General features: G+C 44.7%; 1 long non-coding RNA gene across 1 annotated transcript in view; it reads left to right on the top strand.

Moving 5' to 3' along the window:
- Window positions 1-12387, top strand: part of LOC141094654 (uncharacterized) — a 183617-nt gene extending 171230 nt beyond the window's left edge. Inside the window, exons 2-3 of the long non-coding RNA XR_012233148.1 lie at window positions 10366-10519; window positions 10622-12387. This is a non-coding gene — a long non-coding RNA (uncharacterized lncRNA). The remainder of the gene's footprint in view (window positions 1-10365; window positions 10520-10621) is intronic.
- Window positions 12388-12878: the final 491 nt, after the last annotated feature.

Raw genomic sequence — 12878 nt, forward strand, 5'->3', positions numbered from 1 at the left:
CAGTCAGTGACTTACTGTAACATCAAAAGGCTGATCGGAAATCAGTGGTAATAATGGAGGATTTGATTATTTTTTTCTCTCTTTTTGGAGGTTGGGGGGTGAGCTCTAATAACAGACTTGTATTCTCCAGAAATAGGAATCCCCACATTGTTATATGATCCTCTTGATCACGTTTGTATAGGGAATATAAACCGCAGCACATACAGAGCACTCGGGTTTGTGCCTTCTTATAATGCAGCGTGCTCTCGATATAACAATTTCCTGGTGTTTGTCCCAGATGATTTAATAGAAGCCTTTAAACACAGCAAAACTTAAAATTAATGGTGGTTCTTAAATTAAAAACTTGAGAACAATTCTCTTGTGTCGGACTGTTCTGATTTTGCCCTGTATAAATCTTTTGCTACAGGAAAAAAGCTGCACAATCTAAGCTGAGCCCCCACAGGTGACAGACCACCGCAGCATTACCTGAGCGCACTAAACACAGGCTAAGAAGTAGTGTTCCATCTAGTTTGTGCATCAATGCCGACCCCGAGTGTTCCATATTAATATAGATTGGCACAATTGGTTTTGAGGCAAAAAACTGCAGCTTTTTTTTGCAATTCTGAAAATTAAAGAAAGAAAACTTTTCTGCATTTTCTTTTGCCCCCAGAGCATTAGAGGAGCCTGCAGACAGGAGAAATTACATTTCTGGGATCAGCAATAACTGCAGTAAATGTTAGAGGTGAATCTACTGTGACTTTAGGACAGCACCGTTCCCCGACATTCACTAATGGGCCGACTGGTAAATTTTCGGGTGAGAGCCGCTCTACAAGACATTAATGCAGGTTTCCTCACACTGACAGCAATGAGACACTTCTAGGATGAAGATTGTCCCAGGGCATTAGACAGGGGGTGCTATGTACTGTTTGTATTCATGTGTCACCTATGCATCCTGTTGTTCCAATGTTCTAATGTAAAGTCGCCATGTACCCTGATATTGTAGCCTGCAGACAATTGCACATGTTATTCCCCTGCTCTGATACAGTCGCCCTGTGCCCTGATATCTGAGTCTGCAGACCATTACACACTTTGTATTCATGTGTCACCTATGTATCCTGATATCTGAGTCTGCAGACCATTACACACTTTGTATTCATGTGTCACCTATGTATCCTGATATCTGAGTCTGCAGACTATTGCACACTGTATTCATGTGTCACCTATGTATCCTGATATCTGAGCCTGCAGACTATTACACACTTTGTAGTCATGTGTCACCTATGTATCCTGATATCTGAGTCTGCAGACTATTGCACACTTTGTATTCATGTGTCACCTATGTATCCTGATATCTGAGCCTGCAGACTATTACACACTTTGTATTCATGTGTCACCTATGTATCCTGATATCTCAACCTGCAGACTGTTGCACCTGTTGTTCCAATGTTCTAATATAAAGTCGCCATGTGCCTTGATATTGTAGCCTGCAGACTATTGCACGTGTTATCCCCCTGCTCTGACATAGTCGCCCTGTGCCCTGATATCTGAGCCTGCAGACTGTTACACACTTTGTATTCATGTGTCACCTATGTATCCTGATATCTGATCCTGCAGACTGTTACACACTTTGTATTCATGTGTCACATATGTATCCTGATATCTGAGCCTGCAGACTGTTACACACTTTGTATTCATGTGTCACCTATGTATCCTGATATCTGAGCCTGCAGACTATTGCACACTTTATAGTCATGTGTCACCCATGTAGCCCGATATCTGAGCCTGCAGACTATTGCACACTTTGTATTCGTGTGTCACCTATGTATCCTGATATCTGAGCCTGCAGACTATTGCACACTTTGCATAAATGTGGCACCTATGTATCCTGATATCTGATCCTGCAGACTGTTACACACTTTGTATTCATGTGTCACCTATGTATCCTGATATCTGATCCTGCAGACTGTTACACACTTTGTATTCATGTGTCACCTATGTATCCTGATATCTGAGCTTGCAGACTATTGCACCCTGTATTCATGTGTCACCTATGTATCCTGATATCAGAGCCTGCAGACTATTACGAACTTTGTATTCATGTGTCACCTATGTATGCAGATATCTGAGCCTGCAGACTATTGCACACTGTATTCATGTCACCTATGTATCATGATATCTGAGCCTGCAGACTATTGCACTCTGTATTCATGTGTCACCTATGTATCCTGATATCTGAGCCTGCAGACTATTACACACTTTGTATTCATGTGTCACCTATGTATCCTGATATCTGAGCCTGCAGACTACTGCACACTTTGTATACATGTGTCACCTATGTATCCTGATATCTGAGCCTGCAGACTGTTACACACTTTGTATTCATGTGTCACCTATGTATCCTGATATCTGACACTGCAGACTATTGCACACTTTGTATTCATGTGTCACCTATGTATCCTGATATCTGACACTGCAGACTATTGCACACTTTGTATTCATGTGTCACCTATGTATCCCGATATCTGAGTCTGCAGACTATTGCACACTGTATTCATGTCACCTATGTATCCTGATATCTGAGCCTGCAGACTATTACACACTTTGTATTCATGTGTCACCTATGTATGCCGATATCTGAGCCTGCAGACTATTGCACACTGTATTCATGTCACCTATGTATCATGATATCTGAGCCTGCAGACTATTGCACACTTTGTATTCATGTGGCACCTATGTGCCCTGATATTGTAGCCTGCAGACTATTACACACTTTGTATTCATGTGGCACCTATGTATCCTGATATCTGAGCCGGCAGACTATTACACACTTTGTATTCATGTGTCACCTATGTATCCTGTTATCTGATCCTGCAGACTATTACACACTTTGTATTCATGTGTCCCCTATGTATCCTGATATCTGAGCCTGCAGACTGTTACACACTTTGTATTCATGTGGCACCTATGTATCCCGATATCTGAGCCTGCAGACTATTGCACACTTTGTATTCATGTGTCACCTATGTATCCTGATATCTGATCCTGCAGACTGTTACACACTTTGTGTTCATGTGTCACCTATGTATCCTGATATCTGAGCCTGCAGACTATTACACACTCTGTATTCATGTGTCACCTATGGATCCTGATATCTGAGCCTGCAGACTATTACACACTTTGTATTCATGTGTCACCTATGTATCCTGATATCTGAGCCTGCAGACTATTACACACTTTGTAGTCATGTGGCACCTATGTATCCTGATATCTCAACCTGCAGACTGTTGCACCTGTTGTTCCAATGTTCTAATATAAAGTCGCCATGTGCCTTGATATTGTAGCCTGCAGACTATTGCACGTGTTATCCCCCTGCTCTGACATAGTCGCCCTGTGCCCTGATATCTGAGCCTGCAGACTGTTACACACTTTGTATTCATGTGTCACCTATGTATCCTGATATCTGATCCTGCAGACTGTTACACACTTTGTATTCATGTGGCACCTATGTATCCCGATATCTGAGCCTGCAGACTATCGCACACTTTGTAGTCATGTGTCACCCATGTATCCCGATATCTGAGCCTGCAGACTATTGCACACTTTGTATTCGTGTGTGACCTATGTATCCTGATATCTGAGCCTGCAGACTATTGCACACTTTGTATACATGTGGCACCTATGTATCCTGATATCTGATCCTGCAGACTGTTACACACTTTGTATTCATGTGTCACCTATGTATCCTGATATCTGAGCCTGCAGACTATTGCACACTTTGTATACATGTGGCACCTATGTATCCTGATATCTGATCCTGCAGACTGTTACACACTTTGTATTCATGTGTCACCTATGTATCCTGATATCTGAGCTTGCAGACTATTGCACCCTGTATTCATGTGTCACCTATGTATCCTGATATCAGAGCCTGCAGACTATTACACACTTTGTATTCATGTGTCACCTATGTATGCAGATATCTGAGCCTGCAGACTATTGCACACTGTATTCATGTCACCTATGTATCATGATATCTGAGCCTGCAGACTATTGCACTCTGTATTCATGTGTCACCTATGTATCCTGATATCTGAGCCTGCAGACTATTACACACTTTGTATTCATGTGTCACCTATGTATCCTGATATCTGAGCCTGCAGACTACTGCACACTTTGTATACATGTGGCACCTATGTATCCTGATATCTGATCCTGCAGACTGTTACACACTTTGTATTCATGTGTCACCTATGTATCCTGATATCTGACACTGCAGACTATTGCACACTTTGTATTCATGTGTCACCTATGTATCCTGATATCTGACACTGCAGACTATTGCACACTTTGTATTCATGTGTCACCTATGTATCCCGATATCTGAGTCTGCAGACTATTGCACACTGTATTCATGTCACCTATGTATCCTGATATCTGAGCCTGCAGACTATTACACACTTTGTATTCATGTGTCACCTATGTATGCCGATATCTGAGCCTGCAGACTATTGCACACTGTATTCATATGTCACCTATGTATCATGATATCTGAGCCTGCAGACTATTGCACACTTTGTATTCATGTGGCACCTATGTGCCCTGATATTGTAGCCTGCAGACTATTACACACTTTGTATTCATGTGTCACCTATGTATCCTGATATCTGAGCCGGCAGACTATTGCACACTTTGTATTCATGTGTCACCTATGTATCCTGATATCTGATCCTGCAGACTGTTGCACACTTTGTATTCATGTGTCACCTATGTATCCTGATATCTGAGCCGGCAGACTATTGCACACTTTGTATTCATGTGTCACCTATGTATCCTGATATCTGATCCTGCAGACTGTTGCACACTTTGTATTCATGTGTCACCTATGTATCCCGATATCTGAGCCTGCAGACTATTGCACACTTTGTATTCGTGTGTCACCTATGTATCCTGATATCTGAGCCTGCAGACTATTGCACACTTTGTATACATGTGGCACCTATCTATCCTGATATCTGATCCTGCAGACTGTTACACACTTTGTATTCATGTGTCACCTATGTATCCTGATATCTGAGCTTGCAGACTATTGCACCCTGTATTCATGTGTCACCCATGTATCCTGATATCTGAGCTTGCAGACTATTGCACCCTGTATTCATGTGTCACCCATGTATCCTGATATCAGAGCCTGCAGACTATTACACACTTTGTATTCATGTGTCACCTATGTATGCAGATATCTGAGCCTGCAGACTATTGCACACTGTATTCATGTCACCTATGTATCCTGATATCTGATCCTGCAGACTGTTAAACACTTTGTATACATGTGGCACCTATGTATCCTGATATCTGACACTGCAGACTATTGCACACTATGTATTCATGTGTCACCTATGTATCCTGATATCTGACACTGCAGACTATTGCACACTTTGTATTCATGTGGCACCTATGTGCCCTGATATTGTAGCCTGCAGACTATTGCACACTTTGTATTCATGTGGCACCTATGTGTCCCGATATCTGAGCCTGCAGACTATTACACACTTTGTATTCATGTGTCACCTATGTATCCTGATATCTGAGCCTGCAGACTGTTACACACTTTGTATACATGTGGCACCTATGTATCCTGATATCTGACACTGCAGACTATTGCACACTATGTATTCATGTGTCACCTATGTATCCTGATATCTGACACTGCAGACTATTGCACACTTTGTATTCATGTGTCACCTATGTATCCTGATATCTGAGCCTGCAGACTATTGCACACTTTGTATTCATGTGGCACCTACGTATCCTGATTTCTGAGCCTGCAGACTGTTGCACCTGTTCCCATGTTCTAATGTAAAATCGCCATGTGCCCTGATATTGTAGCCTGCAGACTATTGCACGTTATCCCCCTGCTCTGATATTATTAGGGCTGGTGGAATGCACCAAATAATAAAGAGATGGTAGTAAGGTCCGTTGGCAGCCCGGGGTCCACTGTGCAGGGATGTTTTTACTGCTGCTCGGTAATGGCAGACACTAAATGGCGGTATAGCACTGGACACACGTGGGTTAAACGCCACCCTGTATATAGTAGTGATGGGCTCTGTTGCTTCACACTGCGTAACACAGATGCTGCACCCTGATATCTGTCACAGAGCACAGCTGAGTCAGCGCTAGTGTACGGTCACAAGACTCTGCCCCAAGGACGCAGGGTAAGAGCCTCTCTAGACCCACTAGGCGCACGGTGTCGCACCTGCAAGCACCACTAATAGACGCTGGCTCCTGTGGAGGACAGACCAAGTGCACAGTGGTGTACAGGCAAAGCCACTACTCTGCGCTGATGCCAGTCCCTGACTCTGCCTCCTACCTGCACTATCAGCCTAGGCTCTAACTGGCAACTCTGATCAACACATGCGTACCAAGGGTCGGGGTTTCATAATGAGTCAGTCACCAGAGACAATCATACGTGCACACAACACTCACTCCACGTGGTCTATACTAGTGAATGGCTGTGCGATCCTTTTATAACCGCAGCCTTCCTGGATCTTCCTGAATCCTGATGGCCCAATCAGAGCTGCTTGAGGACCTGAGCATGTGACCTCCGACCACCAATGACCAGTCGTCTCCCGGGCATGCTCAGATGAGGAAAATCAGGACTTGGTCCCCGGAGGGTTTGTTTGCTGCTGCAGAATGCTATACTGAACCTGGGGCAGCAGCAACCAGACACATAGTATTAACCTGAGCAAGACACTGAGGCCAATGTCTCTGCTGGGCAGGAACCTCTATGGCTGCAGAAGAATGGGAGACTGCAGAGGACATGGCTAGGGATTCCCCCTGTGCAGCGGTGGGAACTTCATGTTTAACAGATATAGTTGCCCTTTGCCCTGACATCTGAGCCTGCAGACTATTGCACCTGTGATCCCCTGCTCTGATCTAGTCACTCTGAGGTTACTTTCTGAATCTGGCGCACTGTGACGAAAATGTGCATAACCGGATCCGGCGATGTGTCGCCGGATCAGTTTTTTTCCCCACTGACATACATTGGTGCTGCATGGACACGCGGCGCATCCAGATACCGCAGAAAGTGACGGTGCAGCGTCTCTCTCTCTCTGAGTCCTATTACTTTAAATTTCAAACATTGGTAACTAAAACAGATCAGTCAAAAAAAGGATCCAGTGCATCCGTTTGTTCTCAAATGGAAATGTATCCGTTTTTTTAATCTTTGCTGGATTTAAACTGACGTTGAAAAACTGAAGTGTGAAAGTAGCCTGAGCCTGCAGATTATTGGACTTTGTATTCATGTGTCACCCTGTGCCCTGATATAAGGAGCTCAAGCTCCTCATACAAGATGGTGGCACATTTATCAAGGGCTTGTGCTTCCCACCTGGTGTTTGTAGGAGAAGCTCCGCCTCCAGCTCTGTGCAGTCTGTAACTCTTTCCTAACCAGACAGGTCCAGGTGAACTTCATAATGAGGGGCTGTTCACACATAGCAGTTGTCCTGCAGTTCCTGTCATGCAGCCAAGTAACGGCCAGCGATGCGGCAACTGACTGCAGCTTTTGGTTTTTATTAGAATGTTAAATGGGAACATAATTTCCTTTCAAATAGCAGAACTGTGCAGACGGGTGTAATGGACGGGAGGTTTTGTGGGTGAAGCAAATATCCTGTAAAATCAGGCACCAATCTGACAATGAAATGTCGCTGCTGGTTCCGGTCTCCTCCCTGTGAATGTGCTGCCGACCATCTGGCCAGGGACACGCGGCGCCATGTTCCTACTGACGAGCCACACGACTGAAACGATTTGTGAGGGCTCTCCATCCGCGACTTAGGCTGTGTGCCCACGTAAGCGTTTTTTTCTCGCTTTTGAAGCGTTTGTCCCGGTCAAAACGCTTCAAAAACGCATACAAGAAGCATCAGAATTCATTTTAACCCCTTTCTGACATGAGACGTACTATCCCATCCATGGGACCCGGGCCCCTATGCCCATGGACGGGATAGTACGTCTACCGCGATCAGCGGCGCCCACGTGGTGAGCGCCGCTGATCGCGGCCGGGTGTCAGCTGATTATGACAGCTGACACCCGGCACAATGTGTCAGGGGCGGTCACGGACCGCCCCCAACACGTTAACCCCTTGCACACCGCGATCAAACACGATCGTGGTGTATCGGGGATTAAAGGGAAGCATCGTCAGGGAGGGGGCTCCCTCCATGCTTCCCTGAGCCCCCCACGGCAGCGCAATGTGCAGCGCTGCTGCGGGGGGCTCCTTTCCTGCAGGCCCCCGAATCCAAGATGGCGACGGGGGCCATCGGGGGCCTGCAGGAAGATGGCTTCCTCAGTGCCTGCAAAGCGCAGGCATGAGGAAGTCTGCTTCAATGCCTGTGACAGATCGCTGATCTGTCACAGTGATCTGTGATGTGACAGATCAGCGATCTGTCACAGGACAGTGATGTCCCACCAGGGACTATTTAATAAAGTTAAAAAAAAATTAAAAAAAGTGTTAAAATAAATTTTAAAAAAATCGCCAAATAAATTAGAAAAAAAAAAAAAATATTCCCCCAAATAAATCCATTTTTTGGAAATAAAAAAAAAAAAACAATAAAAGTACACATATTAGGTATCACCGCGTCCGTAACGACCCACCCTATAAAACTGTCCCATTAGTTAACCCCTTTAGCGAACCCCTTAAAAAATAAAAATAAAAAACGAAGCAAAAAATAATGATTTATTATCATACCGCCAAACAAAAAGTGTAATAACGCGCGATCAAAAAGACGCATATAAATATCCATGGTACCGCTGAAAACATCATCTTGTCCCGCAAAAAACGAGCCACCACACAGCATCATCAGCGAAAAAATAAAAAAGTTATAGCTCGCAGAATAAAGCGATGCAAAAATAATTATTTTTTATATAAAATAGTTTTCATTGCATAAAACCGACAAAACATAAAAAAACGACCTAAATGAGGTATCGCTGTAACCGTACTGACCCGAAGAATAAAACCGCTTTATCAATTTTACCGCACGCGGAACGGTGTAAACGCACTCCCCCAAAAGAAATTCATGAAACGCTGGTTTTTGTACATTCTGCGTCTCAAAAATCGGAATAAAAAGCGATCAAAAAATGTCACGTGCCCGAAAATGGTACCAATAAAAACGTCAACTCGTCCCGCAAAAAATAAGACCTCACAGGACTCGGTGGGTCAAAATACGGAAAAATTATAGCTCTCAATATGTGGTGATGCAAAAACTATTTTTACAATAAAAAGCGTCTTTTAGCGTGCGACAGCTGCCAAACATAAAAACCGCCATAAATAGTAAATAAAACCCCCCGTTATCACCCGCTTAGTTAGGGAAAAATAATAAAATTAAAAAAATGTATTTATTTCCATTTTTCCATTAGGGTTAGGGTTAGGGCTATGGTTAGGGCTAGGGTTAGGGTTAGGGTAGGGTTAGGGTTAGGGCTAGGGTTAGGCTGGAGTCACACTGGCGAGGAATACGGGAGAGTGAGAGGCGCTAAAAGCACGCATTAGACACGGACAAATGATTCTCTATGGGGTCACTCGCACCAGCCGTATATTTCTCCTCCGTATCCTACGCTCCGTGCCACTTGCAGCATGCTGCGATTGTCAGCGTACTACGCCCGTAGTACGCCAATGCAAGTCTATGGGTGCGCAAAAAATACGCATTACACACGGAACACACGTGTGACCTGCGAGCAATACGCAGGTCTTTTGGCTGGTGAACAGGAAATGGGCCAATCCATCATCAGGAAGCCTAGACATGCAAATGAGCTCAAAAAGCGCTCCAGACATCCAGGAAGTACGCCTCCACGGAGTACAGCAGCAGCATGGCGTCCACATATATTAATGTAGAGATGCTAATTGTGCTGGTGCAGGAGCGTCCAGAAATATGGGACCCACGCGACGCAAACTATGCGAACCGCACAAGAAAGGAGGCGTCATGGAGGCGCATCTGTCGCCAGATGTACCATGACTTTGGTGACAGACCACGTGATGAGCAGCATAAAATTCATAAGTGCAACCATAAAAATATAATTAACGTTAGCGCGCGCTATAAAATGAATCTACAATCAGCCCCCCCCCACTTCCTGTGCATGTACTTTTATTAGCCTCATGAGGCCGTTACATTAGGATGTGACACGTGGCTTCACACAGCCATAATTAGGGGTTAGGCCACAAGCTCCTCATCCTCCTAGCCACTAAAATTAGTTTCAGGGGAGCTAATGAGACCCTGGGTATCGGCACAATTACAAATGCCACCATGGGTAGAACGCACACCCCATAAGGCCCCATGCCTAAACTACTGTTTGAAAATGTGACCTCTCAAATATCTGATTTTGACAATCTTTCCTGTCACATTGCAGTGGAAGATGTGATGAAACGGTGGAGAAGCATCCGGGACCAGTACCGCCGGGAACGCCAGCAGCGGTCCAGGAGTGGGGATGCTGGCCATGTCAAGCGCAAATATATCTACTATGACCGGCTGAACTTCCTCGCCCCAATTCTGGCTCTGAGACCGTAAGTACATACCTCACACCACATGACACAAAAACATTACACAAATACTTTACAGGGACAAAAATATTGATGTATTTTTGCCTCTGTTCTATTTCATAACAGAACTCAATCCAACCTTACGGATCGAGGAACGGCCTCAGAGGCAGAGCCCATTATAGATCCTGTAGGGGATGAGGTGGCTGGCCCATCTTCTCCCCCTACAAGAAGGATGGCTAAAGAGGAGGCATCACCAGAACACACAATGGCTGCCCTACACAACACACCACCAGGACGGTCTGCAGCTGCAACCTCACCCATCCTGGAAGAGATGGGCAACTTGAGCAGCAGCCCAACTGCCCAGATCAGGCCCTCCCCACAGGCTGCTCTAGCATCACGGCGAATAAGAAGAAGGCGCCAGGTCACCATTCAAGAGAGCCGGACCAATGTGGACACTGGGGTGCTGAATTACTTGTCCAGAGTCACTACAGATGATGGTGAGGAGGCCTATGCACGTAGCCTCACCCTTTATCTCCGTGCCCTTACCCGTGAGGTCAGGCTCCGTATTAGGGGGTGTATTCAGATCCTGCTTGATGCAAGCACCCCCCAATACCCCATATGAGGTGTTTGAATTTCTGGAGAGGTGGCAGCTCTCACCAAGAAATTTAATGCGCATGAGACCATCCACACAGATGCTTGCTCAAGCAGGGTCTGAACAGCCCCTAATACGTGGGCCAACACCTCAACCCCTTCCTCCCCCTACCCATCCTTCTATTCCGCAGCCCCAAATGTCTTCATCAAGCCAACCCCACCAATATGGCCACTTGTACCCACCCAGTGTTGGAGGCTGGTCCCAACCTGGTTGGGGACGATCTGGCTATCTTGGTGGGTATGAGCAACGGGCCTACCAGAGCCAACAAGAAGCCCCTCACCATCATCATTATTACTCTGGCCAGTATCACCAACAGGCCCAGGAGGCTGGACAACAACAGCATCATGGGCAACAGTATGGCCCCACACAGGGCGATTTTGGCCACAATGTCCAGCAGTATCCACAGGCTGTTCCTCCCCGTTCCCCTTCCCCTACATATGAGGATTTATGAATCAAAAGTTTGGAGATGTCCAGTAACAGGTAACTGGTGCTTCTAATCTAGTAAAAAAAACAGGTGTTCTCCTTCACCAACATTTAGAACATAATTTAACACTCACATTTTTAAACAATGTTTTCCAAACATATGAAACAATCCATCATGACAGGCAACGCTACCTCACGCCTTTCACACAGATATTACATGTGTGTATAAAAGAGAATATTTAAATGCGCTATACTGTTACCTGAAAGGATGAAAATACACTAATCACTTGCTAATGCATAGGAAAGGCGTGCTTGCCTTTAGTTAAGTAGTCAACTTTGTTATTAGCATTCTCTAGTAAAACAATTTGAGGCGACCAGCATACAGAATATAACGCTCTCTCTATGTCTTAACAAGTGAGTTTTGTATTTTCATCCTTTCCAGTATAGCATGCTTAAATATTGTCTGTTCTACAGACAGGTAATATCTGTGTGAAAGATGTGAGGTAGCCTTGCCTGTCATGGTGGAAGCTTTCTATGATTGGAAAACATGAGGAAATGTGAGTGTTATCTTATTGACTTTATTTAGGTGATGGCGCTCACCCTTTGTTGCCTAATCAAGGTTAATGTAGGCATGCAGCCATGTTGTTATTGCATAATGTTTGTTGCAGTTTTTTTCTGTAATGTTAATGTTACACCAAGTTAAAGAAGGCCCAAAGGGTCATTTTGGCCATTGCCAAATTTGTGTTATGGCAAAATTATGTTTGCCTTTAAGCAAAACCCCCAAAAAAAAGGCAAAACTAAAAATTTGTCTACTCTAGTTAACGTCTCTGTGTGATTTCTCACTATCCCTCACAACATACTAACAGACACCAACCAATGCAAAGAAACACTCATAGAATCATAAAAAGGCTTGAGTAATATATATTTAGACACACTTTGAAAAAAAAAAATTATAACATAGACACAGCATTCTCTTGCCAAGAAGTTGCCCCCTCAGGTGAGATAAAGTAATTCGTGAATATATCACGCACTTTGAGGCCAGAGAGCAGTCTACGTTGAGGGATGATAGGTGGTCTCACCCTGCGCACATTGTCCGGCCTACGCACAACACCATCAGAGGAGGAACAATCATGTATCCTGGTGAAGTTATGCAGAACAACACAGGCTTTGACAACTTCATTCACATTTTGCTCACTCAACTGAATGGCAGACTGGAGTACCCGCCATTTGGCACTAAGAATCCCAAAGGAACACTCCACCAGTCGCCTAGCACGTGATAGGCGCAAGTTAAAAATTCTGCGCCTGTGG

The sequence above is a fragment of the Dendrobates tinctorius genome, unplaced genomic scaffold (assembly GCF_039654945.1).
Source record: "Dendrobates tinctorius isolate UK_male_01 unplaced genomic scaffold, ASM3965494v1 ptg000065l, whole genome shotgun sequence".
In the NCBI taxonomy this organism is placed as follows: Eukaryota; Metazoa; Chordata; class Amphibia; order Anura; family Dendrobatidae; genus Dendrobates; species Dendrobates tinctorius.